Source organism: Triturus cristatus, chromosome 5_1 (assembly GCF_964204655.1).
Source record: "Triturus cristatus chromosome 5_1, aTriCri1.1, whole genome shotgun sequence".
Classification (NCBI taxonomy): domain Eukaryota; kingdom Metazoa; phylum Chordata; class Amphibia; order Caudata; family Salamandridae; genus Triturus; species Triturus cristatus.
Genome location: NC_140587.1, coordinates 172,553,988 through 172,581,078, shown reverse-complemented (window position 1 = coordinate 172,581,078; position 27,091 = coordinate 172,553,988). Strand labels below are relative to the sequence as shown.

General features: G+C 48.1%; 1 long non-coding RNA gene across 1 annotated transcript in view; it reads right to left on the bottom strand.

Annotated features, from left to right (window-relative positions):
• Positions 1-1,425: 1,425 nt before the first annotated feature.
• Positions 1,426-27,091, bottom strand: part of LOC146830572 (uncharacterized) — a 152,754-nt gene continuing 127,088 nt past the window's right edge. Inside the window, exons 2-4 of the long non-coding RNA XR_014961166.1 lie at positions 9,771-10,146; positions 9,132-9,233; positions 1,426-1,539 (exon numbers count right to left, since the gene is read on the bottom strand). This is a non-coding gene — a long non-coding RNA (uncharacterized LOC146830572). The remainder of the gene's footprint in view (positions 1,540-9,131; positions 9,234-9,770; positions 10,147-27,091) is intronic.

The following is a 27,091-nucleotide window of genomic DNA, read 5'->3' as shown; positions in this document are numbered from 1 at the left end:
AGCGATTCCCTTGGGCAGCAGGACTTCAAGCCGTTAATACCACAGCAATTGCCTGTGCAGGCCGCCTCTACTCAGCCTGGAAGATCCTCTCACAATCTCCCTCTGTCTCGCGGAGGCAAACAGTAAATGCAGATAGTCAGTGCTTGAAATGGAAAAATAGAAGTTCAGGTACTCTGTAGCAGAGTGGCTGCTTGTTTCTAAGAAGTGCCGGTACTCTCCAATTATAAGTATAGCATTTTTCTTGAGAAGTGCCGGTACTCTCCCTCCCAAAATAAAAAAGTGCCGGTACTCCGTACCAGACAGTACCGGCCCATTTAAAGCACTGCATAGTTACATAAACCGAAATCCACAAAGAATGTGGTCTGTATCAAACCTGCGCTTGCTGTTTACAGTTGATGTAAATTGTTGTAAATGTTTATCCTCTAATGGGGTTTACTTGGTTCTAGCCCTTCCTTTGTGTCCTTTCCCTTCACGCTTCTAGAACCAAGGAATGTTCTTTATGTATTCTTTCAACCCGGCTGCATTCGAGCTCAGGCAGTTACGAGTCCGGTCAGATGGGGAGTTGTACGCTGTACTTTTGTGTTCCTGAATAAACCCACACTTACCCTGTGAAGCTCCTTGTGTTCTTCTCGTCAACTTTACTTACATCATTTGGCGACGATCTTTGAAGCTGACTGGACCGCGACTCGTGTGTGGTTTTTGTGTGGTTTGGAAAATGTTCTGGATGGCGACTCTCCCCAAACATCGGATCCTGCGTGCGACGGCATCGGCATTGTCTTTGTGCATCCGTTCCTATCCTCTTGGATTCAGGCGATTTGGGTCCTGTTTCGTCTTGGAGGTGCTTGGCACCTACGTCATCCCCAACTGTGAAATAAATTCTCTTCGCGCGCGAGTTCACGCGTGACAAGCGTTGCCTAGTTACGCTTAGTGTTCACACGACGAACTCAGAGCGCCATCTACTGGCACAGCGTAGCGCTGCGACATCATCAAATCACTTCGGGGAAACATTTGGAATTATTCAGGATGCGAAGCAGCTAGAACGCTGACTTCACTAGCAGATCTCGGACTCTGCGCATTAACCCACAACGTGCACTGTAGTGTCTTTAAAGACACGGTAGCCTGATGCGCCAAGAATATTGAAGATTCTTCAGTACCACGCGAAGATACTTGATTCTTTTATGGCGGAAATCAACTTATCAACTTGGTAACTGGTGACTATTTATTTTTACCTTCTTGTGCGTTCATATTGTGTGTACCTTCATATTTTTAAGCAAAGACATTTCTAGTTAATCAACCGTGGAGGATCACATCCCCAGTCACAATTTATTTTACATTCTTCCGCTTTTATAGGGCTTGTATTCTCACATTCGTGACTATAATCATACCTCACATAGCTTCATTTCACCATCATGGCACAGCAAGTCACTGTAGCCCTTCCTCCACCCTTTTTAAGTGAACCAGGAACACCTGCAATTCCTTGGGAGGACTGGATAGTTATGTTTGATGACTATTTTGATGCCCTTGATGGTCAGGAGTTCTCTGCAAAGCGGAAGAAAGCGTTATTATTAGGTGCCCTTGGCAAAGAAGCACAACGTATCTTTAAATACCTTCCTCAAGCATTGCAAGCTACTGGTCAAGCATTACCCAATGAGTACAAGGATGCTGTGTAGACTAGAAGTAAGATTCACAAAGGAGGAAAATCTAGTCATGAATAGGTATAAATTTTATACACACAAACAACGTATTGATGAGTCTATTGACGATTTTGTAGCACGGTTAAGAGAATTATCTGTGAAATGCAATTTTGGTTCCATGGCAGACGAACTAATACGCGACCAATTGATTGTGCAGTGCAATAATAAAAAGATACAAGAAAGACTCTGGGCAGCCAAGGATCCATCACTAAAGGTTGCAGTGGATTTGGCTAAAGTCGTTGAACAATCTTAAATATGCATGAAGGAATTACAGAGATCCAGTACCCAAGCACAGATATCTGAAGTATCTGAGAAAAATATGCAAGAGTGCGAAAGTGCTGATGAGGAGTCTATCGCGGCGCCCAAATTTAAAGGAAAATCCTTCGGAAAGAAAAATACCTTTGTAAAATACCCCACAAAATTTTGTTCTAGATGTGGTAGCAATACACATGCCTCTGATGCTAAATTCTATTTTGCCAACAACAAAGAGTGTTTAAAATGTGGCAAGATGGGTCATTTTTCGAAAATGTGTAGATATAAAGGAAAGCCTAAAGTAGCAGTTGTGGAGGATAAGTTCATTGAAATTAAGAGAGAAAGATAAGATTTTAATAGTAAATGACTCCAATATAGATGTTAATGTTATTAATGAGAGGAGGGAAAAACGTCCAAGGGCAGACTTTGATATCAATGGTCATGTGATAACATTAATGGTGGATACCGGTTCAAGATACACAATAATTCCTGAACCTGTATTCAGAAAAGAATGGTCTGATTTATCCCTCTCATCCAGTGACATATGTCCTACAGGTTATCAAGGTGAACATATAGATTTGTTAGGATATTTCAATGCTGACATTTCTTTTTCAGGCAAGTCCACAAAAGGTAAAGTTTACGTTGCTGTTGATGGTCCTCCAATCCTCGGGTGGATTCACCAGTATGACCTACATATAATTGTGAACCCTAGGGCGTTTCCCCAAGTGATGGTTGTAGATGAGCTTTCACTTTATAGTATTTTACAAGAAGCGAGCAGTGTATTTGAAAATGAGTTATGTTCACAAGATATTGCTAAAGGAAAATTCTGTTCCCATCCAACATAAACTTAGGAGAGTTCCCCTTACAGTTAGAGATGAAGTTAGATCTCTAATTAATGAAATGCTACAGGGTGGAATTATCGAACCAGTTGAGGCATCCACTTGGATTTCTCCGGTTGTGATTTCCCGCAAATCGGATGGAAAAATTAGATTCTGTCTGGACCTTAGGTCTCTCAATAAAAATGTCATAGCTGATACCTTTCCTCTTCCTAACATTGGGGAATTAGTTACCACATTAAGAGGTGCAATTTTTTTTACCAAGTTAGACATTAAGAGTGCATACCATCAGCTTCGCTTACATGATGAATCAAAAAGCCTCACTGCATTTATTACTACAGAGGGTACATTCCAATTTACTAGGCTCCCATTTGGTCTAACCTCTGCTGCTAGTGTTTTTCAGCGGATGGTGACAGAATTGTTTAAAGGTATCAATAAGGTTGTGTTTTTCCAAGACGATATCTTAATTTTTGGGGAAACTATTGGCGATCCTAATTGTGTCCTTAAAGAGGTTCTAAGGAGGATTGGAGATGCTGGTTTAATTCTTCGCAAAGAAAAGTGCTCATTTTTAGTACAACAGATCGAATATCTAGGGTATGAAATTTCTGCACAGGGTGTTAAGCCCAAAAAGGATTTGTTGGAAGCCATACGTTTAGCTCCTTGTCCCGCAGATGAAGATCAACTCCGATCTTTTAAGGGACTTATTGAATTTTATTCAAAATTTGTTAGGAATTTTTCTGATAAAACTCTGACCTTAAGACTTTTACTAAAATAAAGTGTGAAATTCGCTTGGGGTGAGGGTCATACTGAGTGTTTCAATGCAATAAAAAAATAATTGTGTGATGCTAAAGTTTTAGCATCATTTGACATCAGACGTTCCTCGGTGCTTATGGTGGACGCAAGCGCAACTGGTTTAGGGGCTGTTCTTCTCCAGAAATTTGATGAAGGTGATAGAGCTATTGCATTTGCATCACGCACTCTTTCCACTTCAGAACAAAATTACTCAGTGATTGAGAAAGAGGCTTTGGCTGCCGCATGGGGCGTACAATATTTTAGGAGTTACCTTTGGGGTACCAGGTTCCAGCTTATGACAGATCATAAACCGTTGATTCGTGTTTTTTCTCCTGGTGGGGCTGGTAAAGGTTCTCCTAGACTGGCTAGGCTTGCATCCAGGCTTCAGGAGTACCAGTATGATATAACTTATAATCAAGGATGGCGCAATATACAAGCTGATTGTTTGTCGAGATTGTCTATGCAGAGTGAAAGTTGTAAAAATGACTCATCTGAAGTTCAGGACGATGGTGCTATTGCATTTGTTCATGATGTGTGGGATTGAGTGATGGTACTTTTGATAATGAGGAGTGGTGTTCTGCCATGTCTAAAGACAGTGTTTTATTAAATGTCATGGATTTGGTTAGATTAGGAGCAAGACGTGAGAGTTGTGTTCAACCCTCGGTCCGTCCGTTTATTAAGGTATTGGATGAATTATCTGTTTATGGCGATCATATTTTTATGAGAGGGGAAAAGTTTATTCCTCCATTTATCTTGAGACCCAAATTAGTGAAATTGGCCCATGAAGGCCATTTGGGACAGACTTTCACTCAGCGTAGAATTAAGGCGGATTTTTGGTGGCCGGGTTTGGATGCACAGGTTTCTGCCTGGGTTGAAAATTGTCCAGTTTGCAGAGACAGTGAAAAAAGTCTTAAACTAGCTTCTACTCAAACCTTGAGCAGTATTTCTGCTCCTGAACAGGCTTGACTTTATTGGCCCTATGGACGAATTACCATTAGACCAACGTTTTGCCATCGTTGTTGTGGATTTGTTTTCTAAATGGCTTACTGTCAAGTTTGTAAAGGACATTACTACTGAATGTTCTATAAAGTTTCTAAAGGATTTATTTTTAGAAGAAGGTTGCCCTTCAATTATGATAACTGACAATGGCACACAGCTCACTTCACATAAAATGCGTACCTTTTTGTCTGGCTGTGGTGTAACACACCCCCCGTACTTCTCTTTACAATCCTCAAGGGAACGGTGCTGGTGAGAGGGCTAACAGAGTGGTAAAAGGCATTATACAAATGTCTTGTTCCTCCGGTCGTTTTACTAATGAGATGGTGCAAGACATGATATGGGATTACCGTACCACATCTCATGAATATAAGGGGAAGTCTCCTTTTGAATTAATGCGAGGGAGGCGCCCTGGTACCAAATTGACACCTTCTTGGATCAAGAACAAAGTATCTGATAACAGTAAGGTTGATTCTTGCTTGCATGAAAACAGGGTTTTTTCCAGGTCCATATCTTGTGGTGATTTGGTTAAGGTTAAACCGGGGAGGTTTACTAAAGGTCTCGCTAAGTTCAAGGGTCCTTATAAAGTTAAGGAAAGTTTTCCTGATTATGTTGTACTTGACAATGGTCAGAAGTGGAATCTTAGGAGAGTTGCTTTGTATCAAAAATCTTCTTCTTCTAACTTTTCCAATCACCTGATTCAGGAATCCATGTGCAACACTGGTTACATGCTCTCTACTTTGGTTGAAGCAAATCCATCTGCTTCTTCAATTTCTCGCAGTGGCGAGGGGGGTGCTGATGCCTTTCAAAGTTGTTCTAGTGAGCAGTTTTCCCAAACTTCTATTAGTCAGGTTCCTCAGGAGTGTCCTTCTTGCGTTGAAACCAGGAGTGGAAGAGTTCACAGACCTCCTATATACTTGAATGATTATTTGTGCTAGTGTTCAGATTCATTTATTACGCAGACCACCTATGTTCTTGAACGATTATTTATGTTAACATTTACATGGTGTTATTTTTAATCTTGTGACTTATATTTAATTGTAAGGGAGAAGATGTGTTGTAAATGTTTATCCTCTAATGGGGTTTACTTGGTTCTAGCCCTTCCTTTGTGTCCTTTCCCTTCACGCTTCTAGAACCAAGGAATGTTCTTTGTTGATTCTTTCAACCCGGCTGCATTCGAGCTCAGGCAGTTACGAGTCCGGTCAGATGGGGAGTTGTACGCTGTACTCTTGTGTTCCTGAATAAACCCACACTTTGCTTGTGAAGCTCCTTGTGTTCTTCTCGTCAACTTTACTTACATCATAAATCATCCATTTTCATTCCCTATAAAAGGAAATAGCCTCTTTCTGGACCCACAGAAAAGTTCTTCAGTTTCTCAACACTAAATTGTTCCAGATTATAGGCAGCAGTATTGAGAAATCACAAATCTCTGCCAAAGTATTTTGTCTGTGGAGATTCTAAACAGAGCGAAAGTTTGCCAACACATAGTTAGATCTTTCTCTTTGACCGGCCAATGCTCAATAAATGTGTTGTCTGTTCATTACAACCACTAAACAGCCCATGCATCGCAAATCACAAACTCTGGAGAGCCGGCATCAGACGCACATTCATTCTGTAGCTGAAAAACACTTACTTGTCCCAAATAGAGTGTCCCTCTGGTTTGTCAGGCACTCATTCTATCATTATCCGCTGCCGCCACCTGGTGGCTTTTAGCATGCATATCAGTTTTTATTCTATGTTGAATCTGAGCAATTACAGAAATATACAGGGACCCGATTCTCAAGGCTTTTTTGTATGTAACCTTAGGTCATGCACACAAATACGCTTTTAATGAGTTAAAACAACTTTCGTAAATCATGAAAGATGTTTTTTATATTTATAAAAAGATTCACCTGCACATATTTTCGTGTGTGTGGAAATCATTCAGCTGACCTAAGAGCACCTCTAGCTTTCCTCAAAAACAGTACTCCATCCTTTGTATCAAACTCTAGAGCAGTGGCTCCCAAACTGCGTGCTTAGTGTGTGTCACTCCTGTATAGCCCTGATGGCGCACCCGGGTGCCACTGCACGCAGATTGGGAACCAGTGGTTGAAGCAATAATCAGAAAAGCATTGGACTTTGGAGGGGTTAGCTTTACTATTGTCACTCCAGTCTAAGCAGCATATGGGAGGTTTTGTAATTTGGAGCCATTACATTAACTATCCCTCTCCAGTTTAAGCAACAGTATGAATGAATGAATGAATGGATGAATGAAAAGGCATTTCTAGAGCGCATGGCTACCCGGAGGCATCCCAGCGCTAAGTAGAGGAAAGGTTGGCCTTCCGAGGGGTCCGATTTACTGTTCACTCTCCCTTCAAATCAACAGTAGAGAAAGCACTGGACTTTGAAAGAATAACATATAACAATAAAATTTCAGGCCAAGCAAGATGGCAAATCGGACACAATTCCCAATTGCTCCAGCAGCCCCAAAACAGAATCCTGCAGAACCCTGAACAAAAGCCACCTAAGATGGTTCCCCATTGGCACTTCAGGACCCCACCTATCGGTGCAACGGGTGTGACGCTAGTAATGGAGACGCGCACTGAGAGGGTTGCGGCCCTCCGGGCCTGTTTCGCAGTTGCCTCTCCACTATTGGGGCCAACTCGCCTGGTCGAGGCTGGTGTGGAGGGGCCCTTGTGGAGCCTGAAGTGTGGAGCTGCTGCTGGACTCCTCCTTAGAGATGGCATGGGACATCTGAAGGCCGCTGTGGTTTGCTGAGCTGCAGGGCGGGCTCAGCAGGGGACAGCGCAGTGAAAGAGGGACAGAGGGAGCATCCTGAGGGCGGACTGCATGGGTAGTGAGGAGTGCTGAAGGCCCTATGTGGCCGAGGAAATGGTGTATTCTAGATAGGAGCGGGCACCACACTGAGGTGGTGCGTGGCTCCTAGAGAAAAGCACTGGCAGCACAGGACCTCGGGCAAGCCTTGTGGGTGAAAACCAGTAGGAGACAGGCCCTGGGGCTTGGAGGGGTTTGGAGAAACTATCCCCGTCCCCCCACCTCCCTTGAGAAGACAGTGGACCAGCTTGGTAGGTATGCAACAAAGGGTGGGCACCCAGGTGCCAGGGTCCCGGTAGGCCACTCTGAGAGGGGAAGGGAGATTCTGACCAATGCACTTTGGAGGCTTGGCCTTACCAAATACTTTACAACAGGTACAATGTGGTTGAGGTGTTCACTGCTGGGGGCAGGTGACTTGTGGCCATACTGGTTGGTGCTGGTACGGACTTGGATTAGTGTGTTGAGCGGGGAGTGGAATGGCCCTGTGGGGCAAAGCTGAGACTGGAAAATGCTCAGTGGGGCCACTGAGATTATCAGGGGCAAAGAGAAAGTGCACAAGCTCACCCAGGGGAACACCTTGATAAACTATGCGACCCCGCAGTCTACTACAGAGAGAATGACGTGCTTGATGGAAGCTCAGCGGTCCCTGGAACAGATGCAGACTGCAGCGAAGCCCTTGAGAGTGGAGCTGTTGAAGGATATACAGGAGTCCCGGACAGTCCTTGAGGGGAAAATTGAGACGATCTCTATTGACGTGAACCTCCTCCATGCCAATCTACCCTGCAGTATAGGGCATAAAATGTGGAAAACTGCTCCCACTGCAATAATCTCTGATTTCTGGGGTTACCGGAAGAGGCAGAGGGGGAGGACATGGAGAACTTTCTGGAGAACTGGATAAAGAGTGAGTTCTCCTCAGAGGGCTTGTTCAGGTGGTTTGTTGTCGAGCGGGCCCATAGGGCTTTGGAGCCAATGCCTTCCCCAAGGGTACCCATGAGAGCTCAGTGGCAAATTTCTTGCATATGACTTGGGTTGTGTGCATAGTCGGCTTATGGAGAGAGGTAGGACTGTACCTGATTAGAATCACAGGCTAGAACTAGAGGGGTCGGTTAAACTGCGTCACTTGGGCAACATCCCAAGGAGGTAGCAGACGAAGATGGAAGCCAGGATGTTTGCACGGCGCCTGAAAGCTATACATTGGGTTTCGGCAGAACCCCCAGCGGTGGCACAGTGGAAAAAGGATTTGATGGAATGAGCAATAGCAGATGAAATACACATTTGGCTTACGAGACGAGAAGACACAGTTGAAGACAACTTATTAACTTGGGGGCTCATTACGATGGCGGATGGAAAATCCTTCTGACCACCGTGTCTCCAGAAAACAAGACAATGATTCCTCAGACACCTCAGAGCCTGCTGCAAAGGCCCTTCTGCCAAATGCAAGAGGGGTTATCAGCAAAAAAGTATGGAGGATCACGTAACAAAGCACCAACCAAAGCCAAGTCGCTCAGCCAGCCATGATGGCACCAGTGATGCACAGCACATTGACTTTGTTGATCATCCAATCCCACATTGCCATGTTGATGGCAGGAGTTAGTTGGACTGTGTAATTTCATCATTGTGGTGACTACTCTATTTGTCTCTGTTACCATCACTGACAACTCATACACTCACTATGCACAAATAACTTTTCTGGCACTGCAAATTTAACACTATCAATTAGAAAAAAAGACTATTTACACACCTATACCTTTGTGTCAGCTCCATGTTTATCACAGGATGTACAATGTTAACTCAGTTTCCAATGTACCCCAAGCTTTAATTGTGATGAGACGTTGATGGGTGGAGGAACCTATAAAGAAACAAGAGGATGACATTGAGTTGCCATATGATGGCATGACAGCAACAACACACCACTAGTCAACACTGTACAAGATTCATCACACATAACACTGACCTACACCATCAACATAGACATGAGGGAATATGTGACGTTACAACGCATGCCAGTACATCGCATGCCGTTGCAATGCAAAACTTTACCCTCACTTTCTATCGGGGGAGCGGAAGTTGGAATTAGATTAATGTCTTATTCCAACTCCAGTGTGTGCAGCAGTAGGGAAGGTGTTGGAGTTAAATCCAACACCTTCTACCCACTGCTGCACACCTTTTGCCTTGCAACGGCATGCAAATTTAATGGCATGCGTTGTAATGGTTGCAGTGGGAAGGCTGTTTCCCACATGAGGTAAGTGGAAACCCAAACCCTGTGACACGCACATTAGCTCTTAGCAGTGTGTCAACAACAGCCAGCATACACACACATCATATATGCTTCGGCACTAACAGCAAGGGAAACAGACACTGTCACAGTAGTTCAATGGTAACTTACACTCAAGGGAAGTAGTTGCCGATGACCTGTTGACGCAGGTCCTTCCTCCTCTTCACTATCATCGTCACTGGGCATGTGTGGAATTGCAGCGGGGGGCTTCTGCTGCTCATCATCCAGAATTGGGGGATCTCTTTGCACACAGCCAGGTTGTGTAGCATGCAGCAAGCGACTATGATCTGACACACCTTTTGGGGAGAGTAGAGTAGTGCATAACCACTCTTGTCCAGACACCTAAATCTAGCCTTCAGAAGTCCAAAAGCACGCTCCACTACATGACGTGTCCTTCCATGGGCATCATTGAAGCGGACTTCCCCTGGTGTCCTTGGATTCCTCAGTGGGCTCAGCAACCAAGGCCGGTTGGTATAAGCAGAGTCTCCTAGTTGTGAGAAACACAGACCAAGTTTGCAATAGAAACAGTTGAGGAGAACGGCATGTCACACACAGCACACTACTCAACACAGGTCACTCACCAACAAGCCACACACGCTCTGAATGCAGTTTTTCCATCAATTTTGGAATGATACTGTTACGCAATAAGTAGGAGTCATGTGCAGAACCCGGAAATTTGGCACATACATGGGAGATAATCAGATCCGCTTGCACATTAATTGAATGGCCGTGCTTCCTGTTACGGTAGATCACGTGCCTGTGGTGGAACTAGGCCAACGTGTGTGCAGTCACTGGCACCAACAACATTAGGTATGTGACCAAGGTCATAAAATTCCCCCTTCACATCTGCCAAGTCATGTCTCCTTGGAAAGTGAATGTAGCTGTCTTTGTAGGTCAACAATGCGGACAGGACATCACGCAACACCATGCTGAACATAGGTTGAGACATCCCACCTGCGATGGCCACCGTGTACTGAAACTAACCAGTGGCAAAGAAATGCAGTGCGGCCATCACCTTAACTGTTGGTGTCAGAGCTATTGGATATGTTCTCTGAGGCCTCAAATGTGGCTCCAACTGAGCACATAGCTCCTGAAGGGTAGGGCGATTCAGACAGAATTTCTTAATGATGTTGGTATCCTCCATTGGCTCAAGCTCTGGGACAGGCTGATACACAGGTGCTCGTCTGCTACGTTTAGTGGCAGGGGACAGATGCAAAAGTGAGTCAGAGAGGAGATGTGGGTAACATATTACATTATGACTAACACAAACACAACATTGACAGGACAGTAAAAACAGTTTGATGCACAAGTAACATGCATGGACACCTTGATCTTCTGCAGTCATTCATGTAGCCAGAATGTACATAATAACTACTGTCAAATCTAAATCAGACTATGTGTATGGTATATCGTACACTGCTACATGGTGTGTCATCAGCCCTGTGTGTAGCTGACACAGCACATGTGGATAAAAGCATCAATGCAGAGTTGGATGTAGCTGCTGTCACTGCACAACCTCAAGCTTTAATCACACTAAGCACAACGTCCTTACAAAGCCCAGTGAGTGTAAGCTGGTCAACTATAAATATGAATACAGCACTGTCCACAGAGACAGGATCTTTCCATCATGACTGTGGGATGAGATAGCATTCCAAACATTAGCATATTCACAAAAATGATATGCTATTCAACAAGATAATCTGTATGCATGCTCACATGGAGTAAATTTGACATGTGAGTGAGGAAATACAGATTTTGATCACGTCTACTCACATGACATGTGTGGGCATACTTAAGTAGAAAATGTCACACTCTCAATTCACTTTACAACGAGCTGAAATTAGTTTTGTCAAATGTATTGTGGTCAGTGATTCAAGACGCAAAGCAACAAGGCTAATTCACAATGTGTTTACAGGAGCGGTAGGCGTGCTCCACCACTACTGTGACACATATTGGCCACAATTGAAATATGCAAACCAGGCGGTCCTAATGCATCAGCGGTGTACCACTGGAACAACCCTAGGGGCCTATAAATGTCCGTGAGAGAGCCACACCTGGCACTTGCATTCATACAGCTGCCTGCCATTCATCACCACTAACTGCTGCTGTACCTGTACTCTGTACACCTGTACTCTGGACACAGTCATGGAACGTACACCGAACATCAGGGCCCATCCCTTCACCACTGAGGAGCTGGAGGTCGTGGTGGACGAGGTCCTTGCTCCAGAGGTAATGATAAGTGTATGACTAATCATTTTAAAGTGCTCATAATGCTCGCATTCTGTTACTGTACACTAGTATGTGCCTGTGAGTGCAAGGCAATGTTAATCCATTCCGATTTAGCAAACAGAATAGTCCATACATGAGCTAGACCTTTTTGCGCTTGAGTATGTGTGGAGGTTGGCAACAGAGACACTGGTGAAGCTGTAATGAAGCCAAAGATCACATATATTGTTCTGAGAATGGGTAATGTAAATGTGTGAGACACTGCCTAGCCTAATGACTACACCTCAACGTGCTGTATACCCCCAGATCCCTGACTGCATGCAATGATGCTATGGACAAAATGTGGTTCATAATTACTACAGTTACAATGCTGAATAGAGGAACTCTCACTCTGAACACAAATTCCCTGTGCCATGTCATGTCATAGTTCATTTAGTGTGCATATGATAATTAGTGAGATATAAAATGAAGAATGGCCAGAGGGTTCAGATAAATGTGTGTACTCTTTTGATATAGACCCTATGGAGATGTGGACATTCTGCACAGGAGTATAAGGCCTGTATCTATCACTATTGTTGGCAAATCACCGCTCGCACACCTGTTAAATTTACAGTGAGCATGTCATCCTTCTTTTGGTTCCATTATGTGTAGAGTCTTTCTTGTGTATGCACTGTGTCACCATTCTCATTGTACATGCATGTGATTATATGATGGATGTTGGACTGGAAAGTATTTTCGTCCGACTCCTCTGTTAGCATTATGCTTAAGTCAGGATTTGTGGCACCATTTTGCATTCAGCTGGCATTTTGTATGATGATCGAAACTAACTTCTGTCTCTCTGTGCCTGCCTCAGCAGAAAGCAGTTACAATAATGTTTTTTGAATCCCTCCAAGGCTGAGCTTCATTGCACTTATGAATAGATACTGTGTTCTTGCATACCTTTCTTGTTAGATAGGCCTGCTCTCATCCTTAGAGTGGCGGGCACGGGCAGAGTAACCTTGAAGCAAAGATAGCATGTACCCGGTCCCAGGAGGGTAGCTCATCCTTCTTTGCCTCCTTTGTTAACCTGCTCCAACTGGAAATTTACAGTCTGGGCGGGTCTTTTGGGTATTGGGAATGTATAATATCTGATGCTATGTTGGTGGGGGTCAGTCCCTCTGCAGCAATCCTAGGATGCTGGTCAAACTGGACTCCACTCGAGCGCGATACTAATAAATAACTTGGTTTGTATTCTTTACTGTCTGACCGACTCTTCATTTGTGTGGAAGGCCGAGAGGTGGTCTTGAGTGACCCGAGCAACCCTAATTGGGCCAATTCCTTCATGGACCACGCTTTTTGTCATTAAAAAGCCCTCAGGCCTGGTAAGTAAATGCAAAAGGTTTCACGGCCACAACGCTGAACTGACTTTTAAATAACAAATGTGTTGTCCACTGTTAGAAATGGGGGTCTCTAGTTGGCAGAGATAGGTACCTTTGTCCAGATAGGGACCCTTCTTCATAGTCAGGATAAGGGAGTTACATTGAACCCCTGTTCAACCCCTTGGTAGCTTTGCATGAGCAGTCAGGCTTATCTTAGAGCCAGTGTGTAAAGCGTTTGCACATTACCAACAGTAATACAGTGTAAGCCCTACAAAAGGACACCAGACCAGTTTAGAAAAATATCCAATATTTTTGCATACTCAGGACAAGACGAAAAATGATAAAAATCCACCATACTGTACTTAGAAATCTTCAGTTATCAAGATAACCTTGAAACATAGTTCCTTGAAGTCGATAGCTCTGTCCAGGGCTACCACGGCGTTGTGAACAAACAAATCCAAACAGTTCTGGCTGACCGCGGCGTCGCGGGCCAGCTACGGTATCGGGAAGACCCGCAAAACAGTACCTTTTAGAAATGCAGGACGTCGGTGACCTCTCTTTGAGCTTCTGAAAGCACGGCGTCCGTAGGCGTTGGTTCCAGAGGTCGGTACAGGAGTCGTTGGGCCCTTGAAGTCACACGCATTGCAGATCGAATTCCTAGTGAAGTCAGGAGCGCTGGCATCGACGGGCGTCGGGTGCTGCCGTGCGAAATGCAGCAGGGCGGGGTGCGATGCCCTCAGGTTGCGGTGCGTGCAGTGTCTTGGTGGCGGCATCAAATGGTGTCGTTGGTGAGACTGGAGTCGCAGTGCAAAGTCATGCGTTGCTCGTCGCGGTGCTGGCAGCTGCATTGCTGTTGCTGAAGAGCTGTCGTTGGCTAATGAACTGGAGTCCATGGCGCAGGCTCGGTAGGCCAAGGCTGCGGTGCAGGATGAGGATGGTGCATCGTGTAACTTATGAGTGGCCCCCTCGAACCACGTTGCAAGCAGCGGCGTCGATGTTGGTGTGAAGCGTCATTGTCGGGGATACTAAGGCGGCGTCGTGAAGCGAGGTGGTGCTAAGTGTGGTACCCACAGGTTGCGGTGCAAGCAGTGACTCGGTGGTGGCGTCAGATGGCGTCATCAGTGAGACCAGGGTTGCGGTGCGGCATTGCCACGGTGCCCTCTGCGGTGCCCTCAGGACACGGAGTCGTCAGCAGCGTCTGGTTGCTATTTCTTCTGTTGCAGCACAAAACACACAGTCCCCCATTGCTGAGGGCAGAAGAACTTGAAGTCTTTGCTGTTCTTGAGACTTCTTGAACAGGGGGCAAGCTCTACCCCATGCCCTTGGAGATGCTCAAAGAAAGAAGTTGTAGAAATTCCAGTCCACACCTTTCACTGCCCAAGACAGATGCTGCCACTGCAGGCCAACACAGCAAAGCACACAGCAAAGTGGTAGTTCCTCCTCACTGCTACTCCAGCTCTTCTTCTTGGCAGTCTTCTTCGTCTAAAGACGTTCTAAAGTTCTAGGGTCTGGGCACCAGTAATTATACCCAAAATTCATTTGTTCTCTCAGGCAGAGAGTGTCTGTGCGTAGTCCAAACCTGTTTGGTCCTCTCTGGCCCAGCTTCCCAGCAGGTGGAGACAGCATTGTCCAAGGCAGACAGGGCCTATTCAGGTGCAAGGGAAATCTCCTCCCACCACTCTAAATGCAGACAGGCCTATTCAGGTGTTAGTGACAGCTCCTCCCACTTCTCTGAATGCAGACCGGGCCTATTCAGGTGCTAGTGACAACTCGTCCGACTACTCCGAATGCAGCCCAGGTCTATTCAGCCCAGCCCTGACTCATTCAGGAAAGGAAGGACACACATCAACCCCCCGGTGGCCGTCTGAGATAATGCGCCACCCCAAACCCTGCCACTCTAAAGCCAGACAGTCAATGCACATCCTAGCAGAGGCACACAGGATGGAAAAGCAAGAAAATACTTACTTTCTAAAAGTGGTATTGTCAAACACAGAATGTAAAAATCACCTTTAATAAAAGATGCATCTTTAGATTCTGAGTTCAGGCATACTAAACTTTATCTTCCTATCCGGTCCCAATGGGATGTTATATTTATAAGATGTTTGTAAATTAACTTCCTTGCTTTCCTATGGGCCAGATAGCCTTTTAATAGCGAGAAACGAAATTGCTAGTAGTTCACTATCAGGACATGTCACACACACCAGGGCATGTCCTACCTTTCACATACACTGCACCCTGCCCACAGGGGTACCTTGGACCTACCTTAGGGCTGACTGATATGTAAGAAAAGGGAAGGTTAGGGCCTGGCAAGTGGGTGCACTTGCCAAGTCGACAAGGCAGTTACGAACTGCGCACAGACTCTGCAGTGGTAGGTCCGAGTTACCTTTTCAGGGCTACTCATGTGGGCGGCACAATCAGTGCTGCAGGTCCACTAGTAGCATTAGATTTACAGGCCCTGGCTGACTCAGTGCACTTTACTAGGGACTGACAAGTAAATCAAATGAAAGTCCAATTGGTAGCACACTGCTCTACCTACCAGTGTGTTGCCCCAAAGAATTGTGGTCCCTGAAGTCAGCGTCTGCGGGTACGCCTATGCCCGAGTCATGAGTGCAAGTAAGTGTAGCGTTAGCCATCCCTGGACACGTGTTTTGAGGTAGTTGCCTCTCGTCAGCAGGGAGTAGGTGAGTGTGTAGGGTTGCTGTGTAGGCTGCTAAAATAAGTGTTCTCAGGTAAAGTACCTCTCGTAGCGCGCAGGTGCGTAACCATGAGCTCGTCAGCTCCACCGGCTCAAGGAGCCTGAATATTACCAAAAGTCCAATTGGTAGCACACTGCTCTACCTACCAGCGTGTTGCCCCAAAGAATTGTGGTCCCTGAAGTCAGCGTCGGCGGGTACGCCTATGCCGGAGTCATGAGTGCAAGTAAGTGTAGCGTTAGCCATCCCTGGACACGTGTTTCGAGGTAGTTGCCTCTCGTCAGCAGGGAGTAGGTGAGTGTGTCGGGTTGCTGTGTAGGCTGCTAAAATAAGTGTTCTCAGGTAAAGTACCTCTCGTAGCGCGCAGGTGCGTAACCATGAGCTCGTCAACTCCACCGGCTCAAGGAGCCTGAATATTAACAAAAGTCCAATTGGTCGCACTCTGCTCTACCTACCAGCGTGTTGCCCCAAAGAATTGTGGTCCCTGAAGTCAGCGTCGGCGGGTACGCCTATGCCCGAGTCATGAGTGCAAGTAAGTGTAGCGTTAGCCATCCCTGGACACGTGTTTCGAGGTAGTTGCTCTCGTCAGCAGGGAGTAGGTGAGTGTGTAGGGTTGCTGTGTAGGCTGCTAAAATAAGTGTTCTCAGGTAAAGTACCTCTCGTAGCGCGCAGGTGCGTAACCATGAGCTCGTCAACTCCACCGGCTCAAAGAGCCTGAATATTAACAAAAGTCCAATTGGTCGCACACTGCTCTACCTACCAGCGTGTTGCCCCAAAGAATTGTGGTCCCTGAAGTCAGCGTCGGCAGGTACGCCTATGCCCGAGTCATGAGTGCAAGTAAGTGTAGCGTTAGCCATCCCTGGACACGTGTTTCGAGGTAGTTGCCTCTCGTCAGCAGGGAGTAGGTGAGTGTGTAGGGTTGCTGTGTAGGCTGCTAAAATAAGTGTTCTCAGGTAAAGTACCTCTCGTAGCGCGCAGGTGCGTAACCATGAGCTCGTCAGCTCCACTGGCTCAAGGAGCCTGAATAAGAACAAAAGTCCAATTGGTCGCACACTGCTCTACCTACCAGCGTGTAGCCCCAAAGAATTGTGGTCCCTGAAGTCAGCGTCTGCGGGTACGCCTATGCCCGAGTCATGAGTGCAAGTAAGTGTACCGTTAGCCATCCCTGGACACGTGTTTCGAGGTAGTTGCCTCTCGTCAGCAGGGGGTAGGTGAGTGTGTAGGGTTGCTGTGTAGGCTGCTAAAATAAGTGTTCTCAGGTAAAGTACCTCTTGTAGCGCGCAGGTGCGTAACCATGAGCTCGTCAGCTCCACCGGCTCAAGGAGCCTAAATATTAACAAAAGTCCAATTGGTCGCACACTGCTCTACCTACCAGCGTGTTGCCCCAAAGAATTGTGGTCCCTGAAGTCAGCGTCGGCGGGTACGCCTATGCCCGAGTCATGAGTGCAAGTAAGTGTAGCGTTAGCCATCCCTGGACACGTGTTTCGAGGTAGTTGCCTCTCGTCAGCAGGGAGTAGGTGAGTGTGTAGGGTTGCTGTGTAGGCTGCTAAAATAAGTGTTCTCCGGTAAAGTACCTCTCGTAGCACGCAGGTGCGTAACCATGAGCTCGTCAGCTCCACCGGCTCAAGGAGCCTGAATATTAACAAAAGTCCAATTGGTCGCACACTGCTCTACCTACCAGCGTGTTGCCCCAAAGAATTGTGGTCCCTGAAGTCAGCGTCGGCGGGTACGCCTATGCCCGAGTCATGAGTGCAAGTAAGTGTAGCGTTAGCCATCCCTGGACACGTGTTTCGAGGTAGTTGCTCTCGTCAGCAGGGAGTAGGTGAGTGTGTAGGGTTGCTGTGTAGGCTGCTAAAATAAGTGTTCTCAGGTAAAGTACCTCTCGTAGTGCGCAGGTGCGTAACCATGAGCTCGTCAGCTCCACCGGCTCAAGGAGCCTGAATATTAACAAAAGTCCAATTGGTCGCACACTGCTCTACCTACCAGCGTGTTGCCCCAAAGAATTGTGGTCCCTGAAGTCAGCGTCGGCGGGTACGCCTATGCCCGAGTCATGAGTGCAAGTAAGTGTAGCGTTAGCCATCCCTGGACACGTGTTTCGAGGTAGTTCCCAATCATCAGCAGGGAGTAGGTGAGTGTGTAGGGTTGCTGTGTAGGCTGCTAAAATAAGTGTTCTCAGGTAAAGTACCTCTCGTAGCGCGCAGGTGCGTAACCATGAGCTCGTCAGCTCCACCGGCTCAAGGAGCCTGAATATTAACAAAAGTCCAATTGGTCGCACACTGCTCTACCTACCAGCGTGTTGCCCCAAAGAATTGTGGTCCCTGAAGTCAGCGTCGGCAGGTACGCCTATGCCCGAGTCATGAGTGCAAGTAAGTGTAGCGTTAGCCATCCCTGGACACGTGTTCCGAGGTAGTTGCCTCTCGTCATCAGGGAGTAGGTGAGTGTGTAGGGTTGCTGTGTAGGCTGCTAAAATAAGTGTTCTCAGGTAAAGTACCTCTCGTAGCGCGCAGGTGCGTAACCATGAGCTTGTCAGCTCCACTGGCTCAAGGAGCCTGAATAAGAACAAAAGTCCAATTGGTCGCACACTGCTCTACCTACCAGCGTGTAGCCCCAAAGAATTGTGGTCCCTGAAGTCAGCGTCTGCGGGTACGCCTATGCCCGAGTCATGAGTGCAAGTAAGTGTACCGTTAGCCATCCCTGGACACGTGTTTCGAGGTAGTTGCCTCTCGTCAGCAGGGAGTAGGTGAGTGTGTAGGGTTGCTGTGTAGGCTGCTAAAATAAGTGTTCTCAGGTAAAGTACCTCTCGTAGCGCGCAGGTGCGTAACCATGAGCTCGTCAGCTCCACCGACTCAAGGAGCCTGAATATTAACAAAAGTCCAATTGGTCGCACACTGCTCAACCTACCAGCGTGTTGCCCCTAAGAATTGTGGTCCCTGAAATCAGCGTCGGCGGGTACGCCTATGCTCGAGTCATGAGTGCAAGTAAGTGTAGCGTTAGCCATCCCTGGACACGTGTTTCGAGGTGGTTGCCTCTCGTCAGCAGGGAGTAGGTGAGTGTGTAGGGTTGCTGTGTAGGCTGCTAAAATAAGTGTTCTCAGGTAAAGTACCTCTCGTAGCGCGCAGGTGCGTAACCATGAGCTCGTCAGCTCCACCGGCTCAAGGAGCCTGAATATTAACAAAAGTCCAATTGGTCGCACACTGCTCTACCTACCAGCGTGTTGCCCCAAAGAATTGTGGTCCCTGAAGTCAGCGTTGGCGGGTACACCTATGCCCGAGTCATGAGTGCAAGTAAGTGTAGCGTTAGCCATACCTGGACACGTGTTCCGAGGTAGTTGCCTCTCGTCAGCAGGGAGTAGGTGAGAGTGTAGGGTTGCTGTGTAGGCTGCTAAAATAAGTGTTCTCAGGTAAAGTACCTCTCGTAGCGCGCAGGTGCGTAACCATGAGCTCGTCAGCTCCACTGGCTCAAGGAGCCTGAATAAGAACAAAAGTCCAATTGGTCGCACACTGCTCTACCTACCAGCGTGTAGCCCCAAAGAATTGTGGTCCCTGAAGTCAGCGTCTGCGGGTACGCCTATGCCCGAGTCATGAGTGCAAGTAAGTGTACCGTTAGCCATCCCTGGACACGTGTTTCGAGGTAGTTGCCTCTCGTCAGCAGGGGGTAGGTGAGTGTGTAGGGTTGCTGTGTAGGCTGTTAAAATAAGTGTTCTCAGGTAAAGTACCTCTTGTAGCGCGCAGGTGCGTAACCATGAGCTCGTCAGCTCCACCGGCTCAAGGAGCCTGAATATTAACAAAAGTCCAATTGGTCGCACACTGCTCTACCTACCAGCGTGTTGCCCCAAAGAATTGTGGTCCCTGAAGTCAGCGTCAGCGGGTACGCCTATGCCCGAGTCATGAGTGCAAGTAAGTGTAGCGTTAGCCATCCCTGGACACGTGTTTCGAGGTAGTTGCCTCTCGTCAGCAGGGAGTAGGTGAGTGTGTAGGGTTGCTGTGTAGGCTGCTAAAATAAGTGTTCTCAGGTAAAGTTCCTCTCGTAGCGCGCAGGTGCGTAACCATGAGCTCGTCAGCTCCACCGGCTCAAGGAGCCTGCATATTAACAAAAGTCCAATTGGTCGCACACTGCTCTACCTACCAGCGTGTTGCCCCTAAGAATTGTGGTCCCTGAAATCAGCGTCGGCGGGTACGCCTATGCTCGAGTCATGAGTGCAAGTAAGTGTAGCGTTAGCCATCCCTGGACACGTGTTTCGAGGTAGTTGCCTCTCGTCAGCAGGGAGTAGGTGAGTGTGTAGGGTTGCTGTGTAGGCTGCTAAAATAAGTGTTCTCAGGTAAAGTACCTCTCGTAGCGCGCAGGTGCGTAACCATGAGCTCGTCAGCTCCACCGGCTCAAGGAGCCTGAATATTAACAAAAGTCCAATTGGTCGCACACTGCTCTACCTACCAGCGTGTTGCCCCAAAGAATTGTGGTCCCTGAAGTCAGCGTTGGCGGGTACACCTATGCCCGAGTCATGAGTGCAAGTAAGTGTAGCGTTAGCCATCCCTGGACACGTGTTCCGAGGTAGTTGCCTCTCGTCAGCAGGGAGTAGGTGAGTGTGTAGGGTTGCTGTGTAGGCTGCTAAAATAAGTGTTCTCAGGTAAAGTACCTCTCGTAGCGCGCAGGTGCGTAACCATGAGCTCGTCAGCTCCACTGGCTCAAGGAGCCTGAATAAGAACAAAAGTCCAATTGGTCGCACACTGCTCTACCTACCAGCGTGTAGCCCCAAAGAATTGTGGTCCCTGAAGTCAGCGTCTGCGGGTACGCCTATGCCCGAGTCATGAGTGCAAGTAAGTGTACCGTTAGCCATCCCTGGACACGTGTTTCGAGGTAGTTGCCTCTCGTCAGCAGGGGGTAGGTGAGTGTGTAGGGTTGCTGTGTAGGCTGCTAAAATAAGTGTTCTCAGGTAAAGTACCTCTTGTAGCGCGCAGGTGCGTAACCATGAGCTCGTCAGCTCCACCGGCTCAAGGAGCCTGAATATTAACAAAAGTCCAATTGGTCGCACACTGCTCTACCTACCAGCGTGTTGCCCCAAAGAATTGTGGTCCCTGAAGTCAGCGTCAGCGGGTACGCCTATGCCCGAGTCATGAGTGCAAGTAAGTGTAGCGTTAGCCATCCCTGGACACGTGTTTCGAGGTAGTTGCCTCTCGTCAGCAGGGAGTAGGTGAGTGTGTAGGGTTGCTGTGTAGGCTGCTAAAATAAGTGTTCTCAGGTAAAGTTCCTCTCGTAGCGCGCAGGTGCGTAACCATGAGCTCGTCAGCTCCACCGGCTCAAGGAGCCTGCATATTAACAAAAGTCCAATTGGTCGCACACTGCTCTACCTACCAGCGTGTTGCCCCTAAGAATTGTGGTCCCTGAAATCAGCATCGGCGGGTACGCCTATGCTCGAGTCATGAGTGCAAGTAAGTGTAGCGTTAGCCATCCCTGGACACGTGTTTCGAGGTAGTTGCCTCTCGTCAGCAGGGAGTAGGTGAGTGTGTAGGGTTGCTGTGTAGGCTGCTAAAATAAGTGTTCTCAGGTAAAGTACCTCTCGTAGCGCGCAGGTGCGTAACCATGAGCTCGTCAGCTCCACCGGCTCAAGGAGCCTGAATATTAACAAAAGTCCAATTGGTCGCACACTGCTCTACCTACCAGCGTGTTGCCCCAAAGAATTGTGGTCCCTGAAGTCAGCGTCGGCGGGTACACCTATGCCCGACTCATGAGTGCAAGTAAGTGTAGCGTTAGCCATCCCTGGACACGTGTTTCGAGGTAGTTGCCTCTCGTCAGCAGGGAGTAGGTGAGTGTGTAGGGTTGCAGTGTAGGCTGCTAAAATAAGTGTTCTCAGGTAAAGTACCTCTCGTAGCGCGCAACGCTACACTTACTTGCACTCAAGACTCGGGCATAGGCATACCCGCCGACGATGACTTCAGGGACCACAATTCTTTGAGGCTACACGCTGGTAGGTGGAGCAGTGTGCGACCAATTGGACTTTTGTTAATATTCAGGCTCCTTGAGCCGGTGGAGCTGACGAGCTCATGGTTACGCACCTGCGCACTCCAAGAGGCACTTTACCTGAGAACACTTATTTTAGCAGCCTACACAGCAACCCTACACACTCACCTACTCCCTGCTGACGAGAGGCAACTACCTCGAAACACGTGTCCAGGGATGGCTAACGCTACACTTACTTGCACTCAAGACTCGGGCACAGGCGTACCCGCCGACGCTGACTTCAGGGACCACAATTCTTTGGGGCTACACGCTGGTAGGTGGAGCAGTGTGCGACCAATTGGACTTTTGTTAATATTCAGGTTCCTTGAGCCGGTGGAGCTGACGAGCTCATGGTAAGCACCTGCGCGCTACGAGAGGTACTTTACCTGAGAGCACTTATTTTAGCAGCCTACACAGCAACCCTACACACTCACCTACTCCCTGCTGACGAGAGGCAACTACCTCAAAACACGTGTCCAGGAAAGGCTAACGCTACACTTGCTTTCACTCAAGACTCGGGCATAGGCGTACCCGCCGACGCTGACTTCAGGGACCACAATTCTTTTTGGCTACACGCTGGTAGGTGGAGCAGTGTGCGACCAATTTGACTTTTGTTAATATTCAGGCTCCTTGAGCCGGTGGAGCTGACGAGCTCATGGTTACGCACCTGCGCGCTACGAGAGGTACTTTACCTGAGAACACTTATTTTAGCAGCCTACACAGCAACCCTACACACTCACCTACTCCTTGCTGACGAGAGGCAACTACCTCGAAACACGTGTCCAGGGATGGTTAACGCTACACTTACTTGCACTCAAGACTCGGGCATAGGCGTACCCGCCGACGCTGACTTCACGGACCACAATTATTTGGGGCTACACGCTGGTAGGTTGAGCAGTGTGCGACCAATTGGACTTTTGTTAATATTCAGGCTCCTTGAGCCGGTGGAGCTGACGAGCTCATGGTTACGCACCTGCGCGCCACGAGAGGTACTTTACCTGAGAACACTTATTTTAGCAGCCTACACAGCAACCCTACACACTCACCTACTCCCTGCTGACGAGAGGCAACTACCTCGAAACACGTGTCCAGGGATGGCTAACGCTACACTTACTTGCACTCAAGACTCGGGCATAGGCGTACCCGCCGACGCTGACTTCAGGGACCACAATTCTTTGGGGCTACACGCTTGTAGGTGGAGCAGTGTGCGACCAATTGGACTTTTGTTAATATTCAGGCTCCTTGAGCCGGTGGAGCTGACGAGCTCATGGTTACACACCTGCGCGCTACGAGAGTTACTTTACCTGAGAACACTTATTTTAGCAGCCTACACAACAACCCTACACACTCACCTACTCCCTGCTGATGAGAGGCAACTACCTCGAAACACGTGTCCACGGATGGCTAACGCTACACTTACTTGCACTCAAGACTCGGGCATAGGCGTACCCGCCGACGCTGACTTCAGGCACCACAATTCTTTGGGGCTACACGCTGGTAGGTGGAGCAGTGTGCGACCAATTGGACTTTTGTTAATATTCAGGCTCCTTGAGCCGGTGGAGCTGACGAGCTCATGGTTACGCACCTGCGCGCTACGAGAGGTACTTTACCTGAGAACACTTATTTTAGCAGCCTACACAGCAACCCTACACACTCACCTACTCCCTGCTGACGAGAGGCAACTACCTCGAAACACTTGTCCAGGGATGGCTAACGCTACACTTACTTGCACTCATGACTCGGGCATAGGCGTACCCGCTGACGCTGACTTCAGGGACCACAATTCTTTGGGGCAACACGCTGGTAGGTAGAGCAGTGTGCGACCAATTGGACTTTTGTTAATATTCAGGCTCCTTGAGCCGGTGGAGCTGACGAGCTCATGGTTACGCACCTGCGCGCTACAAGAGGTACTTTACCTGAGAACACTTATTTTAGCAGCCTACACAGCAACCCTACACACTCACCTACCCCCTGCTGACGAGAGGCAACTACCTCGAAACACGTGTCCAGGGATGGCTAACGCTACACTTACTTGCACTCAAGACTCGGGCATAGGCGTACCCGCCGACGCTGACTTCAGGGACCACAATTCTTTGGGGCTACACGCTGGTAGGTGGAGCAGTGTGCGACCAATTGGACTTTTGTTAATATTCAGGCTCCTTGAGCCGGTGGAGCTGACGAGCTCATGGTTACGCACCTGCGCGCTACGAGAGGTACTTTACCTGAGAACACTTATTTTAGCAGCCTACACAGCAACCCTACACACTCACCTACTTCCTGCTGACGAGAGGCAACTACCTCGAAACACGTGTCCAGGGATGGCTAACGCTACACTTACTTGCACTCAAGACTCGGGCATAGGCGTACCTGCCGACGCTGACTTCAGGGACCACAATTCTTTGCGGCTACACGCTGGTAGGTGGAGCAGTGTGCGACCAATCGGACTTTTGTTAATATTCAGGCTCCTTGAGCCGGTGGAGCTGACGAGCTCATGGTTACGCACCTGCGCGCTATGAGAGGTACTTTACCTGAGAACACTTATTTTAGCAGCCTACACAGCAACCCTACACACTCACCTACTCCCTGCTGACGAGAGGTAACTACCTCGAAACACGTGTCCAGGGATGGCTAACGCTACACTTACTTGCACTCAAGACTCGGGCATAGGCGTACCCGCCGACGCTGACTTCAGGGACCACAATTCTTTGGGCCTACACGCTGGTAGGTGGAGCAGTGTGTGACCAATTGGACTTTTGTTAATATTCAGGCTCCTTGAGCCGGTGGAGCTGACGAGCGCATGGTTACGCACCTGCGCGCTACGAGAGGTACTTTACCTGAGAACACTTATTTTAGCAGCCTACACAGCAACCCTACACACTCACCTACTCCCTGCTGAGCGGCAACTACCTCGAAACACGTGTCCAGGGATGGCTAACGCTACACTTACTTGCACTCAAGACTCGGGCAGAGGCGTACCCACCGATGCTGACTTCAGGGACCACAATTCTTTGGGGCTACACGCTGGTAGGTGGAGCAGTGTGCGACCAATTGGACTTTTGTTAATATTCAGGCTCCTTGAGCCGGTGGAGCTGACGAGCTCATGGTTACGCACCTGCGCGCTACGAGAGGTACTTTACCTGAGAACACTTATTTTAGCAGCCTACACAGCAACCCTACACACTCCCCTACTCCCTGCTGACGAGAGGCAACTACCTCGAAACACGTGTCCAGGGATGGCTAACGCTACACTTACTTGCACTCAAGACTCGGGCATAGGCGTACCCACCGACGCTGACTTCAGGGACCACAATTCTTTGGGGCTACACGCTGGTAGGTGGAGCAGTGTGCGACCAATTGGACTTTTGTTAATATTCAGGCTCCTTGAGCCGGTGGAGCTGACGAGCTCATGGTTACGCACCTGCGCGCTACGAGAGGTACTTTACCTGAGAACACTTATTTTAGCAGCCTACACAGCAACCCTACACACTCACCTACTCCCTGCTGACGAGAGGCAACTACCTCGAAACACGTGTCCAGGGATGGCTAACGCTACACTTACTTGCACTCAAGACTCGGGCATAGGCGTACCCGTCGACGCTGACTTCAGGGACCACAATTCTTTGGGGCTACACGCTGGTAGGTGGAGCAGTGTGCGACCAATTGGACTTTTGTTAATATTCAGGCTCCTTGAGCCGGTGGAGCTTACGAGCTCATGGTTACGCACCTGCGCGTTACGAGAGGTACTTTACCTGAGAACACTTATTTTAGCAGCCTACACAGCAAGCCTACACACTCACCTACTCCCTGCTGACGAGAGGCAACTACCTCGAAACACGTGTCCAGGGATGGCTAACGCTACACTTACTTGCACTCAAGACTCGGGCATAGGCGTACCCGCCGACGCTGACTTCAGGGACCACAATTCTTTGGGGCTACACGCTGGTAGGTGGAGCAGTGTGCGGCCAATTGGACTTAAGTAAATCAAATGAGCCAATCATGGAGACACCAATCCATAACACAATTTTCGCAGAGAACATATGTACTTTAGCACTGATCAGCAGTGGTAAAGTGCCCAGATTCCTAAAACCAACAACAGCAGGTCAGCAAAAAATAGGAGGAAGAAGCTAAACGTTTGAGGATAACCCTGCAAAAAGGGCCATCTCTAACATCCACCATCCTATTTTTTTAGCAGCTTTCATAGTCCTGAGGGGTACACTAGACAGGCGTAAACCTTGTGATGAGAGAGTGAGAATGTAAAATCAGGTACCTAATTGTGACCTCCATGACACGTGTAGCTATGCAATGGTCAAGGACATTAAGGGGTGTGTAGTGTAACACACAGTGAGTCTGACCACTACACAGCATTTACAGAGTATCAGATGTGATGCTCACTCACATAGTGCATCACAGATGAGGCACAGTTTCACCGTGAGTTCTAAGCTGTCACTATGCATGTGTATGAGGTGGGCAGGTTGCGTGCCCATATCATAGCTGTTTACATTACAAGGAGATTGCTTGCTCCAAGTGTACTATGTGACATGGTCTATGGGCTCTGCTGTCCATTAATGTATCTGTGTGCTATGTGTTTAGATGCTCCTGGACTGCCACACAGCGGTACCCTACACAGTGTCACAAAATACATCTTCTTGTCTCCCATGCCTACAGCTCAATGTCCATCAGTGTAAGGACATATGGAGGGCCATTGCCCGCAAGGTGTGGTTCCTGGAGGTCTCAAACCGACACCATACACACTGCAACACGAGGTGGGATGACATCTTCCGCCTCAGCAAAAACGTAGCAGAAATGACACTAGGGCTGGTCCCTCGAAGTGGCAGGTTGTTGTGACGGACCATGACCCCCCTTTTGGCCCGCATCCTGGCAATGACACAGCCAGAGCTGGATGTATGCCTGAGGGCATAACAGCAGCAAGTTGGGGGTATTGTGCGATGTTTGACTTTGGATATGAGTGACTGCATGAATCCCAGACCAGAGCAGGCAGGACCACTGAGATGTCTCCTGTGTGATGCCATCGATTCTAAATTGCCTCAGTGGCGAGTGCAGAGGTTCAGCATGTGGACAACGTTTAAGTTCTAATGTGGCAAAAGAATTAACGGTGTCATTGCAAGTCATCTTGACATGCGTTCAACTCCCATTTTGAGAA